Below are 13091 nucleotides of genomic sequence, written 5' to 3' on the forward strand. Positions count from 1 at the left end.
GGCCTAACTTCCTTGCCAGGTCATACGCAATGGTAATCACTGTTGATACTGCCAAATAAGAAGTAGTTTCGATACTCCAAATTAGGAAAGGAAGCTTTTCCTGGAGAATTTGGTGGTTCCAGCTACTGGGGGATATCTTCTCCTGAGGCCCTGGAGGTGAAGTGGCTTTTCTTGCTTGGCTACTGCTCTGTGAGGTCTTTTATGTAAGGACAGTAGCCGTTTTTTATTCTAGGCCACAGGTTAAGGAAAGAGCCCTCTGGAGGACTCCTGAAACTTTTTTAAAAATATATTTTTTATTGATTTTTTACAGAGAGGAAGGAAGAGGGATAGAGAGAAATATCAATGAGAGAGAAACGTTGATCAGCTGCCTCCTGCACACTCCCCACTGGGGGGGTGCCCGCAACCAAGGTACATGCCCTTGACCGGAATCGAACCTGGGACCCTTAAGTCCGCAGGCCGGTGCTCTATCCGCTGAGCCAAACCGGTCAGGGCCAACTCCTGAAACTTTTTATCCTCCTGGAGAATGAACAGTTTAATTTCTGGTCAACCTGGTTTCGTTGCGAACAGTTGGCAATTGTGCTGCTGCCTGTTTCACATGCAAAAGTTTCAAGTGAGGTAAAAGTAAGCTTGTAGGGCCTGGGGAGGGTTGTGCTGGAATCAGCGGGCAGGTAAAGAGGTTTAGCATTTCAGAAAGAAGGTCCTAATTTCTAGCAAACTCTGTGACCCTGCTAGTCTGGAGGAGCCTAATCGCCATTAGGAAAGAATTGGTTTCTTAAAAGGGAAAAGTAATGGGGAAAACTTCTTAAGAGCTTTATTACATTCTTTTTCATGAAATTATTTCTGCAACAAATTGATTAATATCTAACTTTAAGAATTTTATGTAGGCGTTTCACCATTATGATTTTGAAATATGGAAAGTTCTTGCAAATATTCTTAGATTGCCTTCTGTCTGTCTGCCTTGTAAAAGATCCTTTTAGTTAAATGGACCATCCTCCTTAAATGATGTCATTAGCTCAGATTGAAAAGACATTGCCAGCAGGGAAATCATTTAATTGAACTAAAGTGCCTTATTTCAGTAGATCTTGGAGCAGCTCATTCACTCTTATCTTCAGATTAGATAATTTATATCAGATAATTTTTTCAACTCTATGAATGATAAAATGTTTAAGAAAAGTAATCTCCCTTTTAAGGTATTTTGGTGTTTCATAGTTTTCCATTTATATCAGAGTTAGAATTATGGTTCTTAAAATGTGGACTAAGGTCTTATTTTCAGATAAAAAGTGGTATGGTTTATCAGACTAAAGTATTAATGCATTGGCTTATACATACAGGTTAGTGGTTTCAAAATATTTGTGACTGCTACAGAAATGAGTCAACCCATTTTGTTCTTGAGATCTTTCCCCACTTTTACTGTTTTTATGTTTTATTTTGTTTTAAGTCAGGTTTATTGGGGTACCCTGATGCGTACGCTAAAATTTATTCTTTATAAATGTATAGTTTGATGAATTTTGACATATGTATGGAGCCGGGTAACTGCTACCTCCATCACAATTGAGATAAGATACAGAATATATTTTTAATATATTTTTATTGAATTTAGAAAGAAAGAGGAAGGACGAAGGAGAGGGAGAGAGAAACATTTATCAGCTCCATCCCCTGTACTGGGGATTGAGCCCAAAACCCAGGCATGTGCCCTGATGGAGAATCCAGTCAGAGACCTCTTGGTACATGGGATGATGCTCAACCAAGAGAGCCACTCCAGCCAGGCAAGATACAGAATAGTTTTATCACTGCAAAGAGTTCCCTCATGCCCCTTTGTAGCCAACCCTATTGCCTTCATTCCCAGTTCCTGGCAACCACTGATCTAATTTCTGTCCCATAGTTTGCCTCATCCAGAAGGTCATATATGTGGAGTGATGCAGTAGGTAGCCAAGGAAGTTTGGTTTCTTACACTTAGCATAATGCTTTTACAACTTATCAATATTGTTGCATGTATCTGTAGTCATTCCTTCTTATTGCCGAGTAGTAAGTATTGCATTGTATGGATGTACCACAAATTGTTTATCCATTCACTAATGAAAGATTTTTTTTAATTCTTTTCAGTTTTAACTAATATTAATAAAACTATAAATCCCTGTGCCAAATCTTTATGAGGGTGTATGTTTTCATTTCTCTTAGGAGTGGAATTGCTGGGTCATATGATACGTTTATAAGAAACTCTTAAACTGTTTTGCAAAGTTGCCATACCATTTTGCATTCCCACTAGCAATGAGAGTAGCAGTTGCTTTGAATCCTCACCAGCACTTGGTATTGTCCATCTTTTCATTTTAGTTCTTCAAGTAGGTGTCCTACCTTTTAACTCTACATTCTTATCTTTATTTTAACCCTTGAATCTTAAGAATTTAAAGTTGAAAAACAACCAAGCCATAACATTTCCCTGTTTATTAGTTGAGTCTTTTTAAAAGATATTAGATTGGTTTGGTGCATGATTCTAAGATGGATTATAATCATTTCAGTTTTTAAAAAGTTGTATTGAGCCCAGCTGGTGTGGCTCAGTGGTTGAGCATTGACCAATGAACCAGGAGGTCACGGTTCAATTAATGATCAGGGCACATGCCCAAGTTGCAGGCCCGATCCCCAGTAGGGGGCATGCAGGAGGCAGCCAATCAATGATTCTCATCATTGATGTTTCTCTTTCTCCCTCTCCCTTCCTCTCTCTGAAATCAATAAACATATTTTTAAAAATTGCATTAAACTCAGTGCATTCTAATCACTTTTGTTATTATAGGGATAAAGCCATTATTTTCAAATATATTGGTCATGTTCCTAAATATATGACATGATAGCTGGTTGAAGCAACACATGACTCTTAATCTTTCAGAGTTTTCTCTGTTAAAAAATATGTTACTGAATTTCCTTGGCAACTGTATATAAGCTAAAATTTTTAAAAAGTTGAGACAAGTTTTAAGTCTCAAGTTGATATTAAAGAGTTATACCATTCTTTTCAAATGTATTTCTTTAAGGAAGACATTTCACCATATGTAATTATTAAAGTCTTGATAGTTTTCTACTTTAGAGTCATCTGGTGTCTTAACGTAATAGAAAGTTGCTATGCTCAAGGCTTTTTATATAGTATGACTTTTTAGTAGTAATACTTTAAACAATAAAGAATTTTTAAAAAAATCCTGCTATGTGGTTTCTACTTTTCTTTTTGGATTAGCACTGTTTTGAAAGGGAGATAATTATTTATATAAAAATTAAGGGTGAGTGAATGCTGTCCTAAGTTGTTTTTTTGTTTGTTTGTTTGTTTTTACAATCAACATTAATTATTTTATACTGGATACTTAAAAAAACTTAGAAGTGCTGGATATTACTGTCAAAGCAATTATGAAATATAAAATGTTTTCTTAAAATAATTAATATAGCCCTAGCTGGTTTGGCTCAGTGGATAAAGCATTGGCCTGAGGACTGAAAGGTCCCAGGTTCAATTCCAGTCAAGGGCATGTGCCTGGGTTGCAGGCTTAATCCTCAGTAGGTGGCAGGCAGGAGGCAACCAATCAATGATTCTTTCTCATCATTAATGTTTCTAGCTCTCTCTCCCTCTCCCTTCCTCTCTGAAGTCAATAAAAATATATATTAAAAAAATAATTAATATATAAAGGTTCTTCTTGAGGGAAAAGATAGTACCAAATAGAACAGCATATTAAATCATATCAGTAATTGGATTATAATTGGTAGAACCTTCTTTTGGTATTTCTCCTGAAAACTGGTTGGCTCTTAACCATACCTCATATTTTGCTGTATCAAAATATTTCATAACGCGTGTTGTAAAATTCACAGGTAAGACTTCTAAAAGTTTCCCCTATTAAATTTAGATGATTTCATGTTACGTAGCTCCTCTATCAGTCATTTGATGTGAACCTCACCAAAATCAGTCGCAATAGCATCCAATTTTCTCCTGGTCTCTGGTTCACCGCTAGGTCAGCAAACTTTTATGGAGAAGAGAATGAAAGGGCAGACTGGTCCGAAAGAGGTAATAGGCAGCTTTTGTATCCAGGTGAGAAGGTTCTTTGCTTCCAGACCTAAGTAATTAGGGGGGTAAGAATCCTCCGATAATTCAGCCAATAAAGGTGTTTAATGATAGAAGGAACCGTTAGAGGTGATGATTAATTAGCCCGGGCACTTTGGGCTGGCCAGTGTGCGTGCAGCAGTACATACTGGCCATCAGCTGGTAAGCATGCCGTCTTGTAAAGGGCTTTCTGCTCTGACACTGGTCATATATCATTGCAGCTGTGCCCTTTGATTACTGGGAGGGCTTGCAGAGTGATTAATAGCCAGGATCAATGTTTCTGCCCAGCACATGACATTTGGTCACAGAGCAACCATATACTTATTCCCCTTTGGCACAACGCTTAGGAGGAATGAAGGATGAGACCTGCCAATTTATAGCTGAGGAGCTTCCAGTTTATAAAATGAGTCAACTTTGACTGTACAAAATTATTCCCCATTGAAATAATTAGTGCAGCATTAAACACAATTAGAACTAAAACTCCAGGAGCATGCTTGCTGAATCCAAGCCAGTTGACAGATGGTTAAGACCTGATATTTGGCTGCCTGTGATGACCAAGACTTATTATTTTGCTGAGAAAATGAAAAAGCTTGAAAAAGTGAACAGTGTCTACTTAAAAAAAAAGATTAGGTGATATGATGCAAAAATGCACATTGAAAATACACCAGAATGTTAGGCTATTCAGTGTGACAACTCTATAGATCTCTGTAACACAAACAATTGAATATCTTTGTGTGAATGATGCTTATTATTAATACCATGTTCAGCCACTTAAGACAGACCCTGGCTAAAAAACAATTTGGTTACAGGGAGCTACTTTAATATGATATGGTCTTATTTTATGATGTATGTTGGCCCTCTGCTTACTTTTAGTGGCACTTATAAATCCTATTAGAATGGAAGGTTTGTAGGACATCAAATACTGTTAAGAACTTAACTATATGTATAATAAAAATGTGTGAGTTAAACAAATTTTAATTGAAACCTTTAACTTGAAATAGTTAGATATGTAAATTAAGCTCCCTTATGTTATGTCAGCATAGTGGGGAAAAAGATGATTTCCCAGCCTTCCAGCTCTTTCATAAAGCCCATTCTGATAGAATAGAACATAGGCCCAGTGGTCTTTGGTTTTGATAATAATGCTTAACCAGTCGTGGTTCATATTGCATTTAGTTCCCAGTACATCTTACTATTCTTACCCCAACACTCAACGTTCTGAGTCATAAGTACTCCAGAGGCTGCATTCAGAAAGTTGTCAAGGTCTGTAGTGTACACCATGCAACTATAATTATTTCCACAGTGTGTGTGTGTGTGTGTGTGTGTGTGTGTGTGTGTGTGTGTGTGTGTTTAAGTATATGCTTTCGGGGATGAGAATTTAGTATTTGGAAGAAACTCCAAGAAATTTATATGAGTAGAATTTTAGTTTTCCAACTTACACACGATTAGAGTTGCATTTTATATTCATGGTAACAAAAAGTCAGTTTTTTTACATGTTTTTTCTCACTAAATCATTAAAAAGAGATATAGGACTAATGTGCTATTTGGTATTTATATGCCTCTTTATTTATAGTTAGAAACAGGAGGGACCAATTTAAATTCTGGCAGTTTGGGGTTAATCACTTAATTTATGACATGTTTACGTTTCTTAATCTGTAGTGTAAGAAAGATATGCTAATTATTGCCTGGATTTATATACTACCTTTTTTCCTAGGAATTCTGAGTGCTTTCTGATTTCTCCTATACGGAGAAATTTTTTTCTTTTTTTCTTTTTTCTCTTAAGCTCTGGGAAGATAAGGGGTACAAAGTGTATGTGGCTTAGGATCTCAGCCAGTGACACTGCTATTATAAGAAAACAGAGCTTGTTTCTAATTGTCTACCTACTCTTCTGTTACTCAAACTTTGTAACAATATAAAATGGTCCCAACCAGCTTTCATGAAATCTAATAAAACATCTTGGATAGTATTTTATAAATATTCAGACTGAATTTTTGTTGTTGTTCCTTGAGCCTGTGGTGGTTCTGTTCTTAGGTATCCACGCATAATATTGTCTCTTGACCAATATAAATTTCTGAGTTGGTGGGAGTGTGAAAAGAGGTGGTTAAAGTTATTTATGGCTATGCATTAGAGCAGTGATGGCGAACCTATGACACGCGTGTCAGAGGTGACACGCAAACTCATTTTGTTGGTTGATTTTTCTTTGATAAATGGCATTTAAATATATAAAGTAAATATCAAAAATATAAGTCTTTGTTTTACTATGGTTGCAAATATCAAAAAATTTCTATATGTGACCCAGCACCAGAGTTAAGTTAGGGTTTTTCAAAATGCTGACACGTCGAGCTCAAAAGGTTCGCCATCACTGGTTAGAGTAAAATTCCGAGCTCAAACTGAGGAAGTTGGCTTTATTTACCTATGTGCTCATCTGAGATAGCTGGGGGCATGAAAGACATTGGCAGTTAGATATGGGTCTGGAGCTCAGAAGAGTGATCTGAAATCACAACATATACATTTCAGGAAAAGCAAAATAATTTGGTACATTCTAGTGTTCTTTTTTTTTTTAATTTTATTTTTTATTACAAAGGGTATTACATATGTGTCCATTTTTTTTCCCCGCCCTAGACAGTCCCCTAGCCTCCCCTATTCCCCAGTGTCTTATGTCCATTGGTTAGGCTTATATGCATGCATACAAGTCCTTTGGTTGATCTCTTACCCCCCTACCTCCCGCCCCCGAACCCTCCCCGGCCTTCCCGATGCAGTTGATCTAGTGTTCTTTTTGTGCATGTTTCTAAAATGCATTATTTATTAGAATCTTTTTCGTTAACTTTTTTGGTAAAAATAAAGACAGACTTTAGACATCCTCTTCAGAAAATGCCGAAGATAATATTCATTTATTATAATTTGACGTAGCATATGGTGATATTCGTCTGACTTTGTTCTGGTAAATGACTGACTGAGACTTACTATGACTTTTTATTAACTGTCAGTTGCGATAAAAATTCCTCAGCATGTAGACAAGTGGCTTAATGTCTTAGAGCATAGCTAGCCATCAGTACAATCATCAAGTTGCTGTTATGTGCCAGGATTGTGCCAGGCATTTGGGATTCCATCAGTGCTGCCCCTGTAAAACTTAATGCCCATTGGAGAAAACCGACGTTAATCACACAAGGACAGAACATATAAAAGCAATAATATCTACAAGTTCACCTGCCATAAAGGAGCGGTCCATGATACCGACAGTGGAAGCTGACCTAGTGAGGGAGTGGCTGCAGCGTGGACAGTGTGCAGGAGAGTGGGTGCAGTGGGTGCTACCAAGGGGCTGTTTCTAAAGTCTGGGCATGAGGGGTCAGTGGCTCCATCCAGAGAAGTTGCGGAGGTGATGACGGAGACAGCAGTGGTGGAGATCCAAACCATAGGCTTGGTGATGGATAAGCAGACAGGGAGGTATCAAAAGTTGAGTCTTAGCTTTTGATTTAAAGTCTTTGTTGTATTTAGACGTTGTCACTCATTCAGTATTGAAATGAAAAAGAAGAGAGAGAAAAAAAAAGACAGCTACACGAGGCCTACCCTAGCTTCCTTTCAAAAGGTCTCCATTAATAAGTCTCCTTTTCAACTAAGAATTTGTTGCAAAATTCATTGATTGATGATTTTAGTAGCAGGTAAATATGTAAATATCTCTGCCAGGAACAATAAAACCCAGGTTGGCATTTGCAGTTTCATCTTCTTTTGACACATATAGAATTTTTACTGATATAAATTGTAATTATATGCAAAGTGAGCAAATACAACTTTTAAAAAATAAAGACTTAAATATCTTTTTTAACTAGGGAAAAATCCCCATAAAACATTATTTTTTCCATTGGGTTTCAGGTGCTCCCTGCTCTGTTCAGAGCTAATGTTATGTATGGCACAGTTTTTCAGGCGGTAAGAGGATCACATTTGTATTGATTATATATTGCTGAGGGATAAGCTTCCATCTTTCTCTTTTATTAAAAGTATGTCTGTTGGCAGGGATTTAGTGAGTCTGGATAAATATCTTTTGTTGTGTTAATGAAGACTGGCAACAGCTCTAGTTATCTTGTAAAATGAGCTATTGGTAAATAAAGTTAGTATCATAATGGAAATTTTTGTTATAATGATCTCTGTTACAAAAGAAGCTTTCAGTTGTGTAATCATATGCTTAATACAGTACAACTTCAGAACCCAAAAAAACTTTTGCATTATTTTAGCCATAAATTTTTATGTGGTATGTTTCACTAGAGCAAATTGGAGGGGAAAATTGAGCCCATATTCCTTATTTGAAAGAAAATTTTGCTATTCGAACATGTAGAAGTTAGGAAAGCTGATTACATTCACTTTGGTTTTATAGAGAGAGAAATTATGACTGAAAGCGTAATGTATTTAAATAAAGTATTTAGATGGTAGACTATGACCTGCCAGTGATTTTTATGTTTTTTAAATGATTGGAACAAAAATCAGAAGAATAATATTTGGTGACTTAGGAAGTAATATGAAATTTAAATTCCAGTGCCCAATTGTATGCGCTACAGCAGTAGATTGAGTAGTTGTGACAGTCTATATGGCCTAAAAAGAACAAAAATACTTACTATACATCACTGGTCTGGATCTCCCCAATGCAAGAATGGAAATTATTTAGGTCATTCAAAACCAACTGCATGATTTTAAAAGAGGGGAGACAGAAGTATGCATTGCACTAAGCAGAGAAAAACATCTCTACAATAGCCAAAACCGGTTTGGCTCAGTGGATAGAGCGTTGGCCTGCGAACTGAAGGGTCCCGAGTCTGATTCCGGTCAAGGGCGTGTACCTGGGTTGTGGGCACATCCCCAGGGGGTGTGCGGGAGGCAGCTGATGGATGTTTCTCTCTCATCGATGTTTCTAACTCTCTCTCTCCCTTCCAAGTCGGTGCTGAAAACAGGCTAGTTGAGCTGACTTTCAAATTTATCCAAGTGGTTTCTCACAAGTATGTATCTTATAAGTACTTTCTATTGGTATTACGTTTCGCGAGTAGGAAGTTAGGGTATTTTCCTTTGTTTGATGCCAATTGCTTGTTCTCGCTTAGAGCAAGCACTCCTGGGTTGTAATGTGTTTGTACTAGTAAGAGCCTAATCCGTGTAATTCATCTAACTTCAATTTCAACCTGTTTTTAGTGATGGCTTCATTATTGTGCAACAAGCTCTCCAGTCTTAAAACACAAATTAGTTGTTTTTAAAAAAATGGACTTCAAGTGTTTTCCTCATTGTTCATATGTCATTCCTGACCAATCGTTTTTTTGCTTTCAAAAAACGTATTTTATGTCACTTCCCTGGTCACGATCCCTCCGTGGCTTCGCATTGCACTTAAAATCAAGTTCCAGTTTGTTAACAAGGTGAGGTGTCAGCTTAAAGCTCTTCCCCTCAGAGAGGCCTCTTTGAGCGTCCTTTCTAAAATGCGTCTCTCTCTGTCCCCCCCCCATGTTAGTCTTTATCCCTGTTTATTCCCTAATAGCATTTATCACAAGTTGTAATGTTTGTGTTTGTTACTTGTTTTTCTGCCCACCTCCTCCGTAAAGGAAGGAACCATGAGTCTTGTTTACCATTGTCCCCTCCACGCTGGACATAGAGCAGGCTCTCCCTGAAAGAAATGAAGGAAGGAGATCTACTTGCAGTGCTACCATTTAGCCTGAGACCGCATCACAGAGAATTACTGTGGCTGCCTCCTGAGCTAAAAGACCTCTTAAATTTCTTTTATGCCCTCACTCCTAACCTGCCCGACTGATTTTATAAAATACTGTCTTGATAGAACCATTCCCTTTCTCAAGACCTGACAGCAGTTCAAGATTGCCTCCCGAGTCAAGTTCAGACTCCTTTGCTTGTGCCTTAAGGCTCTCCGCAATCATAATCTTCTCCTCGTTCACAGCACCCTTGGCGTTCATGAGGTTGGCCTCTCTCACAGGCCACAAGCGTTTGCCTTGATGTGTACTATCTTCCCACACCCCTCAGAAGCCCTGCAGCTTCGGTGCCTCCTCCAGTAAATCCAACCCTTCACCTGTAAATTCCCACTGAAACTCTTGCCGACCCACACTTAGAACCTAGATCTTCATCACGTTCTTGAATAGATTCTCCAATATACATCTTGTTTGTACAATGGTATTGAGCATCCATCGTGAAAGTTTTGCCTCAGAATCTAATGAGAAGCTAATACTAACTTTAGCACAATATATTATAGAGAATGATATGAATGGAGGTGCTTTGTCATATGGTTGTCAACTTGGGGAGTAGAGAAAGATTAAAATGATATCATTTCTGTCTTGGATATTAATTGGGATATTTGATATCAATGAACAAAGTTGCATTTTGTCTTTATTAAATTTCATTGAGTATAGCGAGGCTTCAGATTGTTCTGATCTATGGCATATAGAGAATTGCTTATAAATTTAATGGAATTCCATTCCATTAATTCAGAATTTGTGGTAATAGGGCAGGAGGCTGTATTATCTCTATGAGAAAAAGTGGGTTTATCACTGTGCAAAAAAAAAAAAAAAAGATTGAAGAGAAAATATCTTCTTAGAATTATTCTTGTATTTTATAAACAATATTTAATGACAGCACTATAGTAATCCTTACTAAATTTTTAAAAGCAAGAGCCCCACCCCCAGAACTTCATTTAGAATTATTGATAGATTCAAATTTCTATTCACAATAAAATTAAGAACACTTAATATCACTGTGTTTTATAAATGCTTTCTTTTTAATTTAGTTATTGTTTTTACTTATTCAGATCTATTGCCTTCTAGTTCATTTCAATTAGGAGATTTAAATTCCTGAGTCCCTGGAAGTTTTAAACTTAAGTTTAGAATGACCTAGTTATTAAGACAGACATTATATAGTTTGGAAAAATTATCTTTTTTAGTTGCTTTTGATGTTGACAAGGCAGATCATTGTAATTCATTTATTTGCTTTTTTTGTGTGTATTGTATCAAATATTTGAAGAAAAGGAAATTTACTTTTGTTTTAAATTTATTTTATATATATATTTTATATATACTGGAGTATATATAATACTTGAATTATGTTTACTTAATTACAAAATGTATTCCTTTTAGATCTATTAAGAAATATATGTGTTTAATATAAGGTGTTACCTTCTCTCCCAGAAAAGTAACTTTCTTGAGGTGACCCAGCCATTGAAGAAAAACTTGAACTGGGAAACCCCACCCTGTCCGGCTCCTGAGCCCATGCTCTTCACAGACCCACAGATGATCACAATGCAGAATGATTACCGCAGTGATAGAGAGGTGCTCATCGGCTCCAAATTCTCTGATGTTCTTAATGTCCTTTTTATGAACGTAAAGGGCTGAGTATGTGTGTAGAATCACAGAATATGGAAGCAGAAGGGCCTGGAAAACTCAAATATTGTTCTAAGTACTTTACATAAATTATTTCATTTAATCTTCAAGACAATCCTATGAGATTTTTTACTTCTGCAGTTGGGGAAACCCAGGCTAAATAGAGGTTAAATAACTTATGTTCCCAAGTTCTTAAGTATTCTAAATTCTGTCCCCCTGAAATGTTTCTTTCCAGCTCATAAAGTAAGGGCTTTCTTACTCACCAGTAATGATTTTCCTATAGCAAGCAACTTTTAGACTTGTCTCTACAATTCTTACAGCATGGCAGTGTTCTCGCCTAGGTCTCAATGGTCAGAAATAAAGTCGGGGTCACCCGAAGGGCTCTGTGCTACCTTTCTTTGTAGTAGAACTTATATAAAATGTAGTTATTGATATTGTCATGTCAAAATGCACAGCTCATAGAATTATATATTTCCAGTATTTTATTAAAGATATGCAAATTAGTTCATTTATGGATGTGGAGTTGTAACACAATGGATATATGATATTTTACCAGGAACATGGTCTATTTTTCTGTTTTTAACTCAAAATACCATTCATGCTTCTCTTTGACATGTTTTCTTAGTATAAGTATTTTGTTATTTGTTAGTCTTGACACCACACTCTGGACTTTTATCACAGCCTGTTGCCCTAGTATTCCTATGTTTGCATGTGGACCAAAGAGGACCAGCTGCCTTCTGCAGACACTTCAAGTGCGCATTGATGTTCCCACAGTGGTGATTGGTGATGTTATTTTGAAACACTGCTGCCCTGTGGGTAAGCAGAAGAATACACTGCCTGGGGGAACAGATTGATCAGTCTTGAAATGGATTGATCAGTTATCAGTGCTTAAAGGCAGAGCAAGAATAATGAAAGAAGATTAAAGGAAGGATGTGAATACAAACATGTGTGTGGGGGTGGGGAGGGGGGAAGCTCAGAGAGTTCCCTCTTAGTGGTGTCTCTCTCCTACCCCCATTTCTATCTTTGTCTCTCTGATTCATCAAAAAAAATGACCCTAAAAATTGTAAATTATTTTTTTAATCATTGACTGTGACAGACTTGGGTATTCTAACTTTAAAAAGGTCTCTTCAAAATAAAACTTATTGCTCTGGCTGGTTTGGCTTAGCGGATAGAGCGTCAGCCTTCAGACTAAAGGGTCCCAGGTTCTATTCTGGTCAAGGGCACATGCCTGGGTTGCGGGCTCGATCCCCAGTGTGGGGCTGCAGGAGGCAGCCGATCAATGATACTCTCTCATCATTGATGTTTCTATCCCTCTCTTTTCCTCTCTGAAATCAATAAAAATATATTTAAAAATAAAGTAAAATAAAACTTATCAACTCTTTATTCCAAATCCACATGTGTGATGTGGTACTATTTATCCACCAGAGGCAATAACAATAAGGTGTTTGTAAGCTTATGTGAGTGGCATCCTGCTCTTTTTTTTTATTATTATTACAATCGCAGTGTGATCTAACTCAAAATATTTTCAAATATCCCTATTCTTTCTGAGCTATAATTTGAATCAGTGCCACAATGCATGTTTTATACTATTTATAGCATATCTTGAGACCCAAAGTTTTAGAATGGTATTGCTTGCTTTTTAGGCTTTGGCAAAAGAAGCAGTGGCATGATTCACGTTC

The 13091-nt window shown here is 37.0% G+C and overlaps 1 protein-coding gene and 2 long non-coding RNA genes across 3 annotated transcripts in view; 2 read left to right on the forward strand and 1 right to left on the reverse strand.

Moving 5' to 3' along the window:
* Nucleotides 1–315, reverse strand: part of LOC107181688 — a 3438-nt gene extending 3123 nt beyond the window's left edge. The window contains exon 1 of the long non-coding RNA XR_001512374.1: nt 275–315. This is a non-coding gene — a long non-coding RNA (uncharacterized LOC107181688). The remainder of the gene's footprint in view (nt 1–274) is intronic.
* The window catches only part of SKAP2 (src kinase associated phosphoprotein 2), a 148163-nt gene that overhangs the window by 52008 nt on the left and 83064 nt on the right, over nt 1–13091 (forward strand). The window lies entirely within an intron of this gene.
* Nucleotides 2100–12590, forward strand: LOC107181687. Its single transcript, XR_001512373.1, has 3 exons — nt 2100–2193; nt 12342–12344; nt 12578–12590. It is a non-coding gene; the product is annotated as an uncharacterized LOC107181687 (long non-coding RNA).

Source organism: Myotis davidii, unplaced genomic scaffold, assembly GCF_000327345.1.
Source record: "Myotis davidii unplaced genomic scaffold, ASM32734v1 scaffold168, whole genome shotgun sequence".
In the NCBI taxonomy this organism is placed as follows: domain Eukaryota; kingdom Metazoa; phylum Chordata; class Mammalia; order Chiroptera; family Vespertilionidae; genus Myotis; species Myotis davidii.